Below are 18,870 nucleotides of genomic sequence, written 5' to 3' on the forward strand. Positions count from 1 at the left end.
CTGGTTGGAAAAAGAGGCCAATGGGAATAGTTGTAGCCGTGGATTGTCTGTACGAAGTCTTGATATGAATATCGTTAAGGATGTATGGATTTATGTATAATCTGAAGATTAAATGACAATTAAACAACTTTGCTGCATTGTAAAAAGTAATGTAGATATTTGAAATAATATTTTACTATCATAATTTGATAAACTTAAAAACAATGTGTACTGTTTAGTTTAAAGCAAATACGAAACATTAGTACATTGCAAAATGTATTCGATTTTCATTTGTAATTTCCACAATAAAGTATTGAACTAAAGATAATTAACCATTTAGTTACATTTAATATTTGTTAGTGACCTTTATGTGTGTATCAGTGTGCATTTATTATATTAACAGAGAAAATTAAAATAAAATTTTTAATACACCGGCATTAATTTTTACTTAAAAAACCTTCAAGCAGAAAGCGGAAGTCAAAAGTATAAAAAGTTAACAATTCATAAAAGAGTAAAATCCATATTTCACTTTTGGTTCAGTTGCATGTTAGCTCTTTTATATAGGTATGTTAACTCTATTATAAAATCGAAATTCCTAAAAATGATGACGCAGTAAAGCACAAACAGTTATGCTAACATTTGCAACTTCTTCAATTTACCTTTTAAAAAGTGAATTTCTAGCTTCAGCAACGTTTTTATATGGTTGGAGTAAAAATCTACGATAATAAAATCATGACCTCCTATCGTTATTAAAAGATATTCATACAACTCAACATTTAATTATATATCAAATGCAACTTTTTAGAAATGGGATCGGTTTAATTTTTAATCGAACAAGACAATGCCGTAAGCGCATTAAGGAATAATAGCTTTCACTTTATGTTAATACAGGCGTCTACTATATCAATACCGAGAAAGTAAGCCGGATTTTATAGTGTTTGACATTATTAACTTCAAACATTTACATAAGCTGTAAATAAGTAACATATACAAAGACCACACAGGTTCAATTTTGTTTACATGTATCACGTTTTAACTAGAATAAAGCCACATCGTGGTCCAACGACAGTCTAAGAGCATGCTAAAATAGGGTTTCAATGCTCACAGTGTGCAGAACACAGATAAACAATTGTATAACATTGGTGTATACAAAAAAACAAATTACAATCGGGAAGAGGGATAAAAATCGAAATTATGGTTAGCATTAACAGATTGCATTTTTCCCCATTACTTTATTCGAAACAAATATGCATAAAAATTACATCAAAATAAAATTCTATATTTTAACGATTCATTTATAGTTTTATTTTATTGGAGTTTGAAGGAAGTGATGAGATATACATATCTATGCTCTGTCCACCTTAGTACCAAAACTCGGTTTCTAGCGCTATAGATCCGCAGACAAACTGCTATGTCATTGGCGGGTTAATGAAGTATCATTTCAAATTGCAAATATTTTTTGTTTTTTTTCAGCCCTAACTATCATTTAATATTCTACAGAAAACATAGATATCATGGAATAAGGGATCCTAGGAAATTCATAGGATCTGTTGTTTAGAGTTTAAGTATTTAGTAAAGTTTTTATCCAAACGTAAGTTTAGTTGTATGTGTATACGTAGTTAATAGGTCGAATTAGAAACTGATCTTCATGTATTACTTAGAGAAAGCGCAGTTGATGCCACGTGTTATTTTAATTTTAAGACTAGAAATGACCTAATTTTCAATAAGCCATTAAATCTTATTTTTCAAAATGTCTGTAAATCACCTGTAAACTTTCAAATAAAAGTTAGAGAAATCCGAGTATTTCAGAAATAATAAGGACAGCTTAAAATAACTATAAAACTAAAAAGTTGTGGAAAAAATTAAAATATTCTGATATCTTATAAGTGAGGTGATGAAACGGAAGTGGAAATTTAAGAACCTAAATAGGGAGAAACAGTTAAAAAATGGGATAGGATAGCTGGGAGCTATGAATTGAACAAGAGTTTGAAAAGAACTGTTACACAAGAAATAAGAATATGGTAAGATCACGAAAAGTGTAGGTGTAAATAATGTTGATGCAAAGATCTTACAAATTGTATAGGATATATAAGTGTTACAAAATGAATATGACGCCTGTAAATTTAATGATTTTCAGATTTCTTTTACTTTCTAAATTCAGTAATATTTTCTTGAGAGTAAAATAAAGATGTCAGCGAGATTTACATCATCATATCTGATACTTGGAAATAAAAAACTTGATTTTATCTTATATGCAATTATTTCAAATGTGTGACAACATGCAAAATTGTCACAAAGTGTTTCCCAAATCTATTGCGAATAAATGTTTATAAACAATTATAGAAGCAGTGCTAGATATATTTATAACGACGAAAGATTAAAATTGTGTTGGAATAAACAAATGTACACAAACTGTTCCCAAACCAAGTGATCATTTGTGAATTTAAAACTGTTGAATGATACTTGCTATTGTTGATCTATCTTGGTCGACGAGAGTTGATATAGCTTAAAAATGTAGTCCTAAGTTGATCAAGGAATTATTACAATTGATGTTTTATATTTAGTAAGTCTCGCTTAGTTACGTGACAGTAAATCAACGTATTCTTTGGATCTGTCTCGGTTTTCTGAGTAAAACCGAATGGAAGTTTTGACAGTTATTAGTAACTAATCACAATTTATCGAATACTAAGAGCTCCTGTATGCAAGCAACTAATTACTTATACATCGTATCTCTACTTCATTACTGCATTCTGAATCCATAATTAAGTTGTGATACGTTTAATCTACGCAAAATAAATTAATATTTATAATGAACGTTTGAGTGAATGATATTGGAAGTTATAAATTATAAATTTATAAAGTTTCAAAATTCTCCTTTATAGGTTTAAAGATAGAAATAGACGTTTGGCTCTTTTGTCACTTCACCCTCAAGCTAGATACAAGAATAAATTATTTAGAAGGATCTAAGCCTTAAATAAAATATTATGAGGGATGAACTATACGCTAGAAATGGGCTTTACTTAAGCTGACTAGTTAACAAGGTTTTCGGGGAATCTCTAAATATATTCATTAAAGAGATTTTAAACTAAACTTATAGAGTTCTGAAGAAGCTTAGGAGATTTGGAATAAACATACTGGTGTAGTCAATATTAAATTCCGATCAGAGTAAGCTATGTAATTAGAAACGAAGCTATAAATCAACCTCGTAATCAGTATTGCTAATAAATATCCTTTTCTTAGAGTGCAATGTGTCATTACTTGGGGACCATCGCTGTTTAACGATATTTTATACTGTAATCCCAATAATTTGAGAACTTCTAAAACAAAAAAACAAACAATCTCTTGGTGGATAAAAGAAAGAAAAGAAAGATATAGAGATTACAGATAAAGAACAGTCTTGAGCATAATGCTTGAATACATTTTTATATTTATGTTATTGTCCACGTACTTGGAGTACTTACTGAGCAAACGCTCGAGTAGTAACAGCATTTGTTCATCAAAACACACACACACGCATACCTATTTTGTATATAAGGTTGTAGTGTTGGCATAATCGTTTTTGTTCAGACAATGTTTCTGTACTGGGTGTAGAATCATGTGCTTCAAATTGTTCGAATGTCCAGAAATGGTATGAAGGTGACGAATATTGTCAGGGTACTGTATCCAGAATCATGAAACTTCATCGAATGGAAAAGATATTTTTGCCATATTTAGGGCAAGGTTTGTCAGCAACTTTGTGTTCCTGAAAAGCAATGCCACTGTCCACAACTTGCGTATTGTATAAGACTGTCTCGACCTGGAGGATGTTGTTAGATTGCCATGGCTAACAAAGTATCCAGATTGTAATCCCACTGAGCACTATTAGGCAGACTTAAGCTGGTAAATGTTAAACTACAATCTATAAACAGCTACCGTAGTTGAGTTACAGCGCCTTCTAGTGAGAAGTTGGGATAAAATCACGGTGGATTACATCAATAACCTCATCAACAGCATGCCATGCTTCATTGTGGATGTTACTAGAGTATAAGAAAGACCAGCCAAGTACTAAATGTTGAATATGAGTTGATATAAGGTTAAAGACGCTATTTATAATAGGTTAATTTGATATTTTGTCGTTTTCTGTGTTTTGGTTAGGTTTTGTTGTGACAGTGATATATGAAATGCTGAATTACAAAGCTTTCTACAGGTATCTGATAAACCTGTTTGATATTCTAATAAATCGTTTATGACATCCACAAATCCTGTCTCATTATACAAATTACATATGTAGATGTTTAATGTAACATACGTTTTTTCAATTTCACAGTGGTAAGTGTATTTGTATTCCATCTTAATAAAAATGATCTTATTTGCTACAAAATATGCAAACATCTTGGTCAAGTATTATGACCAGACAATCTTTGTCCCCAAAACATTTAAAAGAGGTCAAATACGTGAATTATTCTCTTTAATTTTTGGTAGACCAATAGACAGCTAGTGAAAGGGTGCCTGAGGTTTGAAAGATTACTAATTTTATTTCTATGTTTAAAGGGAAAAATAAAAATTACACTTAAAATTATAGACCATTTAGTTTTTTTGTAATGAGACAAATTCTAGAGCAAGATAAAAGAAACTTATTACAGCCATATAGTGAAACTTAATATCATAAAAGAAACTCAGTACGGATTCGCTGAAGGATAATCTTCCCAAACTAATTTATCAACTTTATTCGAGAATGTCAGGTATTATCTGGATAATAGAAAGGGGATGTAGTATACTTAATATTTCAAAAAGATATATTAAGATGACAAAAGATTGGTTACGAAATCCCATTAGTAGGTGTTTGGAAAAGACTGATAAATTGGACTGAAGAATGGTTGGATAAGAGATAGCAAAACTTGAACCTTGTTACCAGTGGAGTGCTTCTATGGTTAATACTTGGACCTTTGGTTATTGTTAGTTACATTAATAATATTTCTAGAGGTATAATGAACTAGTAAAGTTACCAGATGACATTAAACTACTGTGTATTTTATCTGTTCTGAGGATGTTGAAGTACTGTGCAATGACATAAATAAGTTGATAGTTCGGCAAATACTAGGTATATGATGTTTGTGTAACATAATGCATTTAAGTTATACAAATTAAATTTCAAAATTAATTTAGTTGAGGTCAACGAATAGAATGAATAGAAATATTGTTTACAAATTTTCTCGTTATTTAACTTAGGTAATTATCTCTTTACGTAATCACTAGATAGGCCACACCTGGAATCATGTGTACAAGTCTGGACATGACATGGTAGGATATCAGTTTATTGTAAAGGATTTAAAGGAGGGCTATCGGATAATTCTAGAGATAAAGAAGTCATCTTATGAGAATAGGTTATGATAATTCATTTTTGGTGAAAAAACGGCTACAGGTGATCTTGTGGAAATGTTGAAATATCTCAGAGATAAGCTTTCGATTTATAAGCTGAAAATCTAGGTTTTTGCTTGTAATGTACTAATTTAAAAATACAAACACGTATTGAATGGTTTTGTTCAAATATAATACAGCTCATGCGCAAAACTGATAATAGGAAAAAAGACAACGGCAATGATTTTATGTTTGTCTTTGTTTTGGTCAGTGTTTGTGAAAATATATTCATTGATGGTTGACAAGTTTGTTTCAAAGTTGAATTCGACACGTTCTTCCACCAAATGCATTTTTAAACAAAAACGTATTCCATATCTGTTGGCTTAGAGCATACGTTTTTGAAATCTAACGTAAATGAAAGTTAAATATATATATATATATATATCCATTGTAGAGATCCGTAGTATCTAAAATATTGTTTCTAACGCTAATTTTCACCATATTTTAAACAATTCACAAAGCAACATGGTTTATAATAGTGTGTGTGTGTATTTTCTTAGAGCAAAGCCACATCAGGTTATCTGCTGAGCCCACCGAGGAGAATCGAACCCCTGATTTTAGCGTTGTAAATCCGGAGACATACCGCTGTACTAACGTAGGGCGTTTAGAATAGTTATTAAAATTCTTCTGTGACCAATCAACTCATATTAATTGAAACTAAACTGACATACATCTTAAATTCATTATGTTTTCCATACAGTTTATTTTATGCTTCCAATTTTTGATAAAATCATTAATATTTAATGCTGGAGTTTGGCCCAGCTAGGTGCAGGTGAATCCTTTTCAATTGGATAAAACGTCGTGCGTCAAATATTTTTTCATTAATTAAATTCTTTAGAAACAGCTCGGTTCATTATACCTAAGTGAGCTTATTTTGTAGAGATTGTGTCGTACAGTCCTTGCCAGTGTCTCCTTTTGTAAGGAAGAGCTAATTTAACGACTTATATTCTATTCCCACTCGTTTTCGATTAATATTAAATCGTGTTAATGCTGAAAGGTTTGCTTAAGGTTATATTGATTTTTTTATTCCAAAAGCAGATCTCAGTTTGTTATATTCTCTCAGAGAAGTAAAACCTGCCACTAAAAATATTTCATGATTTTATGTTTACTTTTATTTTATCAAATGTGTTTGGTTTAATAGATCAAAGATAAGTATCGTGTTAAAATAATAAACAACAGAAAACGGTTAAACAGATACACAATTAAAACATTGTTAATCCAGGCCAATCTTTTGTCTTCAAAAAATTTGCTCAGTATATTTCGATGTTTCGACGTTATTTTTAAAAGTGAATCGTAAGACATAATAGTGTCATATTTATACCCTTTTAACTACGTCATGTGATCTGTATGTAGGTTTTCTATTTATGCATGATTCTTAGAGGAGGTCTCGACACATTCTTACACACATCTTAAACAAATGTTAAATAAAAAATAGGTAAACTAGAATAAATACATGAATATCAGAATGATGTGAGGCCCGGCATGGCCAGATGGTTAAGGCACTCGACTTGTAATCCGAGGGTCGCGGGTTCGAAGCCCCGTCACACCAAATATGCTCTCCCTTTCAGCCGTTGAGGCGTTATAATGTTACGGTCAACCCCACTATTCGTTGGTAAAAGAGTAGCCCAAGGGTTGGCGATGGGTGGTGGTGAGTAGCTGCCTTCCCTCTAGTCTTAAACTCCTATATTAGGGACGGCTAGCGCAGATAGCCCTCGAATAGCTTTGCGCGAAATTCAAAACAAATACAATGATGTGTGTCACAGTTGTAAAGTATCAACGTACGAATAAAAGTAATGTGTGTTGTCTTGTTAATATTCTAAAGTAAACTTAATTTCAACAAATTTATTGTTTAAAATCATGATGAAAGTTTCTAGGGTTGGCGAATAAATCAGCAACATACATTAATAATATAATGACAATTGTTTTCAAGATATCTTGTACCATGAAATCAAAGAAGACGAATAAATGAAGAAGGAGATAGAGTCTTGGGTTTGTTTTCTCAGCGTACAGGACATCATTACTGTATGGGTAAAACAACAAGGGTTTTCAAACTCTTACTTAATTATATGGGCTATCTATGCTCTGCCCACTACGGGTATCGGCACGTGATTCTTAGAGTTCAAAGTCCGCAAACATACCACTTTGCCACCTGGGGACGATATTATGTTGAGACTATTCGACATTAAAACTAAATGATAGCATTTACTCTCATAGTTTAATTCTGTTGTTTCTCGTGAAAACTCGAATTAACGTGAACTTTAGATACATATTTACCACTTAGTTATCATAAAAAATAACTTCTTGACTCAAGACTATATTTAAAATTTGTTTATTGGGACGTCTGCTATTATTTCTGCTCTTATAAAGTTCTTCAATGAATTTTGAAGATGAATACGATGTTAAAGCGCTGTTGATTTCCTCTACATTGATCACGTTCAGCATCTCATTTATCAAGTTGCATCTTTTTGGAACAACTAATTAACCCTCAACAAATAATTTTTATATTTGTTAAAAACAAAACTTATGGTAATTAAAGATTCGCTGATATTCAAGATATTTAAATGAATAAAATCATTATAAAAGTTCAAGGTTTCGCATTTCTCTTTTTATCTAATTTATTTACAAGTTAATAAACTAGAAATTGCCAAAATCTACAAACATAATAGAAACCAAACACTATATACAATTCATAAATTAATATGTAGGTATTTGAGTTTGATGTATTCTGTAATAGACATGTTAGAAGTGCTTAATCTAATCTTTTATATAAATTTCAAAAGGAATAAAACTGTAATGTGTGTGTTAAAATAGGATAAATTTTCATAATAATAATGTAAATATGTAACGATATGAATTTTAGCACTCACACTAATCAACGATTTTCATGTTAGCAGTATTGTTCTTTTTGTATAATAATCGGTTAAACTATTTTTAACGAATAGTTACGGTGCTTTGTTGTTAGAAATACTGGATTGTTTTGTGTGAATAATTTACTGGATTTAGTGCAAACAGTATAGACTACTAAAAATCAAAGATCTTTTTTTCGATGCTTTTTATAATAGTATCGACTCCGTGGTTTAAAGTATATAAAAAGGTTTCACTGGTGAATTATAGTTCTTCGAGATAAATCACATTTTAAAGTTGTAGTATGTACTTCTAATTTGTGGTTTAAACGATTTATTATTCGAAATTGGGAATACATTTTATGTAAAATCATAAACTGTTCTCTGGTTGTATTTTAGTTAAGAAATATTTCTTTTGTTTCCAAATTTTCAAAAAATATCTGTCACATCATTGCATTTAGTTATTCACTCTTGTACGAAATGACTGTGTAAGACTTTTATTTTGCTGCTTGAATATGTGATAATTCAAGCGAGGAAAACGACGAAATTTGCTAGATTTACAACTGTTGCACATTTAATGCTTATTTTGATGTAATGACATTCTCACCATGGACAGTTCCATGTAACTGAAGACGGAAACTTACATACTGTATAAAGTGATTATCTACCTTTCCATGATTTTGATAATGTATTGGATGTATTATCTCGATGTTACTCTTGTTCACAGAAGCCTAGTCTTTACGCTATTCAAACACATTTTGTTTTACCCGTTCAACATAGACAACGATCATTTTTAGTATTCAAGAGGTTTTTATGTATTATTAAAATATGTGATATTTTATTTCTTCTTCTGGAAATAGAACCCTCGGCAGCGTAAGCACTGGTACCCATAATCATAACATGCAAGATAAATAAAAAACGAATAGCGTTCAGATGTTTTACTCTATTTTTCTTCAAGTTCTTTGGGCAAAACTGAATTATGTATCTGCATACATAAAGATTTTTCATATACTGCTTAGAACTGAGTCAAATGATTGGCTTGTCGGCCTGTAGATCCGAGATTGCATAGCTCGTGTACCGTTTCCGAAAAAAAAAAATCACACTCGCACTTTGGGACTATGGTTTCATTATCAGAATAGTGGTGAAATTTCACCATCGTTCACCACAAGTAACAAGGGAAACACTGAAATAAACTGTCAAGAACTATAAGGTCTTCGAATCCTCATGAGGTATACCAGAGAATCTCTGAATATTTTATAGTGATCAGGGGAAGGGAAGTCGAAAAATCTTCATAATGGTTTGTTTGAATTTCGCACAAAGCTACACGAGGGCTATCTGTGCTAGCCGTCCCTAATTTAGCAGTGTAAGACCAGAGGGAAGGCAGCTAGTCATCACCACCCACCGCCAACTCTTGGGCTACTCTTTTACCAACGAATAGTGGGATTGACCGTCACATTATAACGCCCCCACGGCTGAAAGAGCGAACATGTTTGGCGCGACGAGGATGCGAACCCGCGACCCTCAAATTACAAGTCGCACGCCTTAACACGCTAAGCCATGCCGGGCCACCTTTATAATGGACAGACACATCTTGAATTATATTATAGATGAAATAATATTTCATTATTTATTTGATATGTTTATATATTTAACATTATCTGATTATATTAAAGTGTAATATAACTTACGTATTAGTAATATTTTTCTCTTTTCTATCGGTCCGGTAGTTACCGCACTCGACTCCTCATCTGAAAGTGGGTGGTTCGAATCGTCGTTACATCAACCATGCTCTCCCTTTCTGGCGTGGGGACTTTATAATAATGTGACGGCCAATCTTTCTATTCGTTGGTAAAAGAGTAGCCTAAGAGTTGGTGGTGGGTGGTAATAACTACCTGCCTTCTTTATAGTTTTACACTGCTAAATTAGGGACTGCTAGTGCAGATAGCTCTCTTGTAATTTTCGCGAAATTAAAAACAAACAATCACTTCTATTTATCTTTTGAGGTCATCAGTTCGTTAATTTTGCATCTTTAAATTCTTATTTTATGTTAGGTGAATCGCATTTGTGTTATCTTTTTCGATGTTTGTCCACCATTCGTTTAGAATTCTTCAGTTCTTAAAGTTTTATTCATTTTGGACAAATCGCTCAAATAAAGTTATTTTTCTTTTTACTGTAAGTTTTACAATAAGTATTATATTTGCATATCATAAAAACTATAATGTTTCGATTATTAAACGTTAACGTTAAAGTATAAATAAAATCAGCCTTTAACATATCAATAACGGACAGGTACGAAAATGGTAAAATAACATAATTCGTATTTTATTGAGATTTTACGTGAATTTATAGCTTAATCCACTAAAACCGCCAGGATTACGGGATTAATTTAGTTTTGTTTCTTAATGAAGTCAAAGTTAATATAATGTAATTTTTTTCAAATTTTTAAAAAAACGTTTAGCTATTCTGTTCATAATTTAGTTGAAGCTCTAGGAGACAAACTTATTTCAGCTGAAGAATATATAACTATATATATATATATATAACTAGTGCTCAACTCATATTAGCATCGCCAAAATGAACCTCCTTTTTGATTTGCGGAATAGTTAATAAACATATTGATCACAATGTCGATGCAACTAGTCAGAAATGTCTAAAGTAGCATCATGTTTCTACTGTTGGTACTAACGTGTTTATACATCACACCTGGACAAAGAAAACGTGTAGGAATTGGCACAATCTAATGAAGAGATAAAAAATGGTTTTAATTTCAAAACCCTTGGTGCTCGCTTCTCATTTGGTCCATTAAACCCTTTTTCTTATGGTTTCATGAACTCATGACAGAACAAACATTGAGGATTTCAGTGAATCATCAATTATGTAAGTATGATTTTACTAAAGCGACATACTGATACATAGTATCCTTGTTTTATGCAGGTTTTATGTCTGGCTTTCTTTTCTAAAGCCTTAGCTAGAAACATTAATTTTCTCTTCTATATACATCTTATAGAGTACTGAATATACAGGAATTCTCTGTTTTTACGCAGTTCTTGGTTATAGCATTCAATAATGGAAGATAATTGGCACGTTACATTGTTTGTACAGGTTTGTTTTACGGACCAAACTTATGAGATGCAATTTATTCTACTTCAGGAATAACGTGTTATTTTCTAATATTCCCTCGACTGTCTTCGACTAACCTACATTTTGTTCGTTGATTTAATAACATTTTTACTCAGCGATTGTTTGTTGATTGTTAAAATTAATTCTGAGGTATGTAAGGTACGTTTCTGTACAATACACTACAAAGCTTTGGTGAAATTTACATCTGAAATATATGCACAAACATACATACTTTTAATATTGCCTTACTTCAAGCTTCTGCTACGGTTACACAATAATTAGCAAGAACAATTAATTCATTTTCAAAATGCCTACATACAAATATTTGTTTTCCTCATGTGAAGAGTTTTTGTCTTTAACGTTATTTGATGACATTCCGTAAAACAAAGAAAAAAAAGAAATTTGTACACGTTTTAAAAATGTTCCGATGCACCAGCAGTAAAGTATATAATTATTGTAATTAGATTTGGCTGTACTGGCTCTTACTATGATACAAGTAGACAGATTAAAAAGTCCATCAGAACATTAAGTAACATAAGCTCCGTCAAATGTTATAATTGGAGAAATCTAGTTATTTCGATCTTTCTCACGAACGTAATGACTTGAAACTTAACCCACGTTTTTTTACATTCGAGTTAATGGATTTACTTTTTTCCAACGATGTTAGTTCTTTTTTCTAAACAAATTCCATCTGATCTATTAGCGAGAGACGTTCTGAAGATTTCCGTAAATTAGTGTAACTTTCATTGCAGTTATTTAAATAACAAACATAATGTTTATGGACGCTTTTCAGACAAACAGCAACAGGAATTCTGAAAGCAGTTCTGGAATTAGCAAACCGCAAACCATTTAAAACCGAACAACATAAAGTTAAAGAATGTTTATTTTAAAACTTTAATGTTTCCAAAAAATCAAAATGAATACCTAACCACATTTTCTTAATCATTTGAGATTTTTTTATATCATAGTATTCATATTTATATGTGACAAATTAGTCATATTAAGTTTAACACATAACATGTTTGAAGAGGACCCTGGAAGATGAATAACGGATGTCAAAAGCTAGCAGAAAACTTAATTAATTTCTTTATTGTTATTTAAAAAATGAAGCAGTTAAAAAGAATATGCTTCGTTGAACTTTTATAACATTGTTTGTCTGATTAAGATGAGTTTCAGATTAGTTAGTTGTCTAGATTAAGCGCAGTAAAGTATCAAATAAACTTTAAACTTTACATATCCTCATGTTAACAGTTCTAATTAATTTGGATGATAGTTTAATAGAGTTTATGACGCGCACATTATGGGCATATTTTAAGTATGTATTACACTATCATTGTTAACAACTTCGTTGTCTCTTAAGTTTAGATCGTATTGCATCATCAATATTATGTTATACTTGATTATTGTTCACCCACAATTTAAAATTAAACTTGCAGGATATGCGAAATTTAGCCTTTTAAGAATATAAGTATTCTCTGCACACGTGTTGGTATAGTGCCAAATATAAGATTTTATGTAAAGCTATATTTCTCCTTATTAATATAAGCATTTTATTAAATATACAATGATTAATCTGGAGTGAGACCTTATATTTTGGTAGATGTGAATTCCCATTATTTATGAACAAGTGGGTTTTATAGAATTATTTTCCTTGTGGTCAATTATTGTCAAACCAGCAAAAGTCAAGTGTCAACACCTGCCTATTATACATATTTATTCTATTTGAATGGTACCCAAACATGATTGAAACAATATAATATTTGAACTATATATTATTTAGGGTTTTATAATGTTCACTTAAAAAAAAACTGTCATCGGAGTTCAAAATCAAAACTAATATAACTTATTATTCTATGTTTGTTTTTAAACGTTATATGTATTTGAAGAAACTAGGAAGGTCGAAGTGCTATTAGTTTTTGTGTGTGTGTGATGTGTAAATATTTATAAATCTGATACATAGTAGTGACAAATTGAGGTTATTTTATTCAATTAACAAGGTTTTCCATACTGATGTTAAGTTTAAAAATAGTAATAAACTTATCTTTTAACAATACCGCGACAGACGTAACTATTACTATCAACAACTCGTAAGTTTTTAGGGCTGAGCGTGTCAGTGCAGTTAGCATGTCGGGTTGCACAATTGTTATAACTATGGTAGTCTTTTGTACTATTTGGTTAAAAGTATTTGTACAGACGGCAAGTTCTGCTGAGGGGTTGAATTTTCTATAGTCAGTAGTTCTTAAATAGAAAGATAGTACCTGGACTTCAGGGGTTTGTGATCTGGACGTTTTGCTCACGTTTCGTATAATACAACGTTTAGGTTAAAAACACTTTGAATATGACTAATACATATTTTGATACGATTGTTAAAAAGTAAATTAAGTTCCTCAAAGACGTAATCAACGTACAACTAATAGTTGTACACGAGGGCTCGCTGCACTAGCCGTCCCTAAATTAGTAGCGTAAGACTAGAGGGAAGGGAGCTAGTTATCACCACTCACCGCTAGCTCTTGGGCTATTCTTTTACCAACGAATAACTGGATTAACTGTAACATTATAACACCCCAAGGTTGAAAGAGTGACGGGGTGTGACGGGGATTCGAACGCGTGACCCTCAGATTATGAGGGAAGTGCCTTAACTACCTGGCCATAATTAATAGTATGCAGTTATTTCTTATAATTGATCAGTAATCACCTTAAAAGAGCATGATTAGTAAAGGTAAATAAATGTGTTTTTTTTTTATCTGCAAGCTATAATGGTACAGAATATGCAGTGTCCGTGTAACTTTCAACAGAAGCCGATAGACTTTAAGAAATAACACTTATGAAAGAATAAAACAATTTCTTTTCAATTTGAGTTTTTTTTTGCATTTAACATAAGATTCTTGTCTAATTCGGTGTATTGGCTTGAATTTCGCGCAAAGCTACACGAACTAGTCGTCCCTAATTTAGCAGGGGTAAGACTAGAAGGAAGGCAGTTATTCATCACTACCAAACGCCAACTCTTGGACAACTCTTTTACCATCGAATAGTGGGATTGAGCGCACATTATAACGCCCCTACGGTGGAATGTTTGGTGTTACGGGGATTCGAACCCGCGGCTCTCGGATTACGAGTCCAGTGCCTTAACCACCTAGCCATGTTGGGTAACTAGAAAAGAGAAAAATATTACTAATACGTAAGTTGTATCACACTTTGAATATAATCGGATAATCTTAAATATATAAACATATAAAATAAATAAATAACTCTACAGACAGTATTTGAGTAGCCAATGTTTTAGTAGTAACGGTTGGTTCCGTAGGAAACTGCTTATTTTCACGAGCTCAACTTGTGAAATCTTGCATATTTGATAATCCACTAATTGGTTTCAAGAAATTTTACAATTTAGTTTGAAAAAGGAAATGTAACTTGCTAGAACAATGATACATCCATTCTGGTTTTTATTTGTTGTGTCACGTAGGTCCATTTCTATTTTTGCCCCTTCCAGCGGCTCAACGGCAAGTCTATGGACATTTGACTCTAAGAATCGGGTTTTGAAATCCATGGTGGGCACAGCTTAAATATAAATCGTGTACCGATGTATTTAAAAAACAAACAAACAAAGACATTTAAAAGTACGTGCCCTATAACAATAAAGGTATTTTTCTTTTTTCATTTTAACGTTTCAATTAAATCACAGTTTCAAACATGTGATAACATTTTAATTCATAACACGAAACCGAGTATTGTCAAACCTTCCAATATTTATTTAAAAAATAACTTAAACATCTAAAGCAAAAAAAGTAGTTTTCACATTTTATGTGAACGGTTGAAAATTCCAAGCATTCTTACAATTCGTGGCCAATTTTTCAATGTTTCCTTTACACTTGGCTGAATAAACAGATAATTTGATTTTTAATTGCCAAAGCTTTTATTTGTTTTTAAGGAAGAAATCAACAAATGTATCACAAAAAAGTATAGTTTTCATAAGTTATAATTATATTTCGAATAAGTACATCTTTCTAACTATTTAAAGTCAAAAATATGGTACTTCAATACATAAATAAAAAAATGAAAACCGAATGTGACTTCAGTTATTTTATTTTTTATTTTTATAACTTGTCTAATATATATATCCATATTCGGTTAATATCTGTGTTCTATATGAATGAAAGTACGTGAACAAAAGAAAAACTCGTCTTATTAAAACAGTGTATTGATGACAAGTCTTCAGTTTGGTCACGTTAAGAGCTTCTTGAAGGCCCGGAACGGCCAGGTGGTTAAGGTACTCGACTTGTAATCCAAGTGTCGAGGGTTCGATTTCCCGTCGCACCAAATATGCTCACCCTTTCAGCCGTGGGAGCATTATAAAGTGATGTTCAATCACACTATTCATTGGTAAAAGAGTAGCCTAAGAGTTGGCAGTGGGTGGTGATGACTAGCTGCCTTCCCTTTAGTCTTACACTGCTAAATTAGGGACGGCTAATGCAGATAGTCCTATGCAGCTTTGCACGAAATTCAAAACAAACTTCTGGAAGAGAGATGATTTTAATATCTTTCTATTTTGTTTCTACAGTGATGTTAGTGTATCAAGTTTCCGAAGTTTTTTATTGCAATTTAAGTGAAAATACTGTGTGGAAGTTTAAAGTAAATGCACATCGCCACCCGTTAACTCTTCATTCTGTTACTTATTGATCATACAATGAATACATAATTTAATTTTGTTTTAGATTTGTGTTTTATACACAATAAGACACGTGCGATTTGCTCTGTGATTATTGTTTTACATCTACACCTAAATCATATACTTAAGCTTTTATATTAGAATAATGAATACCTGTTTGTCAACCTTAGGTGAGTACTTCAGAAGTTTCAATGAATAAGAACCAGATGACATTATATTTATGTGCGCTGTATTCTCATTCTTGGTATTCAATACACGTCTTCTACAGACACATTTAGTTTTAGTTTTCAATAAATCAGTCATGCCGAGTTGGTATTATGTATTGATTTGTATTTTATTTTTGATTGAGTTTAATATTTTAATTTATTAAAAACAAATACTCTCGTTTCACTTGCAAAATATCACCTATATCTGTTGTTCACGTGGGTGTTGGTGTACTGGTGGATGTACGTCATTTGTAGCTGCTTATTGTAAATAAAATTTTATTTTCGAGATTAAAACGACACTTGTGAAGATTTTCACACAACTGTAATAAAGAAATAAAGTGAACGTTTAATAGTACATAATAAATATTTAAAGTGAAATTGTCTCCAATAAGTGCTCGAGTCATATAAATTGTTTGAGACTCTTCTCAGTCTCACAGTATTTATTTTGTCTTTATACAGTAAAATTATCAAGTAAAATAATTTTTATTCTATATTAAGATTGTTGGAAGTCTCATTTTAAATATTTATTCTGTACTATTAAACGTTGACTTTACTTATTTAATACATATATGTGGAAGTTTCATTGTATTCATCCTCTTATAAAAATCTATCCTTACTATGAAGATCTCGGTTGTTGAATGCCAGTTTTACTCCACTAAGAATATAGCAATCATATTTTATGCATTCATTGTTTCCAACAGCTTTTTTATATTTGTATCGCGGTGTTTGTATTTTCGATTACTTCTTTAAACTCCCTGAAATTTCAACCGATTCTTTTGAATATAGAGAACATCTACCAGCTGTGCAAATGCATTATTCGGTTCACCTGGCCTGATAACTGTTTTCCCATTTTGTTAAACCTTGGAGAAAATTTTGTGAAAGATGTGACGTCTGTATTAACGGTTATGCCAAAATAAACGTGACTTAACTATCAACATTCCGTTTAACTCCTGTTTTTCACCATGAGGAATTGCTGCGTTTTTTCGCTACTAAATCAATAAACGTGTGTTATATATTTTCTGACAATCTAAACGTGCAGGACACGTAAACATATTGTTAATTTTTATATGTGGTGGGCCCTGTCCTTTTTAGTATATCTATAATACCGGGAATTGAATTATTAGAAACTTTAAAGTCACCTTTTATTGCCAGCGAAGTAATTTAGTAGTTTAGTACGTTTAGTGTTCAGAAATAGCATAGTATTGTTTCGGTTGTCTTAAGAATGCTATGACATGCGTTTCAGCTTTAATGAAGAAAATGTTTCGAAGATAGAAGTTTGTATCTGCGGGTTATTTGAAGTTTTTTCAGAATGCATAACATAATAAAACGTGCCTTTTACCCTCATTTTTGGGTTACTTTTTGTTGTAGTAAAACATGATTGGTAGACAACCCTCAGATATGTGTTGTAACCTGCGATGTATAATAAATGCTTTCCAGTAATTAGTGTTGGGAATCATATTGATGACACAACAAATGACATATTGTAAAATATCATTTTCTACTTTTAAGAACAAAAGAAAGAAAGAATGAGTTGGGCTACGAATAAATAGTTTGTCAGTGTTCATTCAAGTATACATTGTTTTTGGTACTCTTAACACAATTTAAGTATACATTGTTTTTGGTATTCTTAACACAATTTAAGTATACATTGTTTTTGGTATTCTTAACACAATTTAAGTATACATTGTTTTTGGTATTGTTAACACAATTCAAGTTACATTTTTTGGTATTCTTAACACAATTCAAGTATATAGTTTTGTAATTCTTAATATAATTTAAGTATACATTGTTTTTTGGTATTCTTAACAAAATTTTAAAACACATGGTAAACAGATGCGTGAAGTGATGAGAAAATAAAAGAAATTAAAAATTTGAAAGATGCCCAGTTTTATTATTTTTACAAAGTAAAAAGGCATATTAATACCACTTTTTTGTGTCTTATTGCACATGGTAATTCATTTATTATCGTAATGTAAACATTTATTTTCTGTTAAAAGACTAAAAAGATATTAAAAGAGAGACAAAAATGACTGGTATTACTGAATGCACTGCCTGCCAGTAACATTAGCAATATATTTATAACTTTGTAATTTATTAGTCGGGCATGTATAATAGGTCTGCCTGCACCCTCCCCCACCCCACGATCCTCTGAAACCAAATATTTTGAAAGTTTTTAGGATACTTTTGAAAAATAAATATGTTTCCGGTTGCGCTTTCATGGTATAAGGGGGTTTTCGGGCCCTTTTCAAAATGGACGCCACCGAAAATCGTAAAATTACACAATATATATGAAATGATCATTATTTGCATCCACTTGGCCTATAGTATTTAAATTGTTGTTATTCACTTATGTATAAAGCACAAATTGGACCAAAATATGAATTTTGAAATTTTGTGACATGGCAGAAATCCAAGATGAAGTTAAGAATCTGCAGTCGTGTCAAGAAGAAACAGGCACACGAATCGTCTTGTACATAGCACATGCAGAGGAACAAGGGTATGATCAGGTGGTGGTTCGGAGTCCAGACAGCGATATATTCCTGATTCTTCTGTATTTTGCACATATCTTCAAAATAACTATCCTGTTTGACACAGGCAGTGGAGACAAGAGACGTGTCTTGAGCATAACTGAGCTTGCTGAGGAGTTGGGGGAACAATA

The 18,870-nt window shown here is 31.6% G+C and overlaps 1 protein-coding gene across 4 annotated transcripts in view; it reads left to right on the forward strand.

Moving 5' to 3' along the window:
* The window catches only part of LOC143232687 (poly(rC)-binding protein 3-like), a 227,109-nt gene that overhangs the window by 19,472 nt on the left and 188,767 nt on the right, over positions 1-18,870 (forward strand). Inside the window, exon 2 of one of the 4 annotated variants that reach the window (XM_076468423.1) lies at positions 9,947-10,067. The exons of the other annotated variants lie outside the window; for them this stretch is intronic. The gene's annotated coding sequence lies outside the window, so the exon portion shown is untranslated. The remainder of the gene's footprint in view (positions 1-9,946; positions 10,068-18,870) is intronic. 4 annotated transcript variants of the gene reach the window in all.

Source organism: Tachypleus tridentatus, chromosome 11, assembly GCF_004210375.1.
Source record: "Tachypleus tridentatus isolate NWPU-2018 chromosome 11, ASM421037v1, whole genome shotgun sequence".
In the NCBI taxonomy this organism is placed as follows: Eukaryota; Metazoa; Arthropoda; class Merostomata; order Xiphosura; family Limulidae; genus Tachypleus; species Tachypleus tridentatus.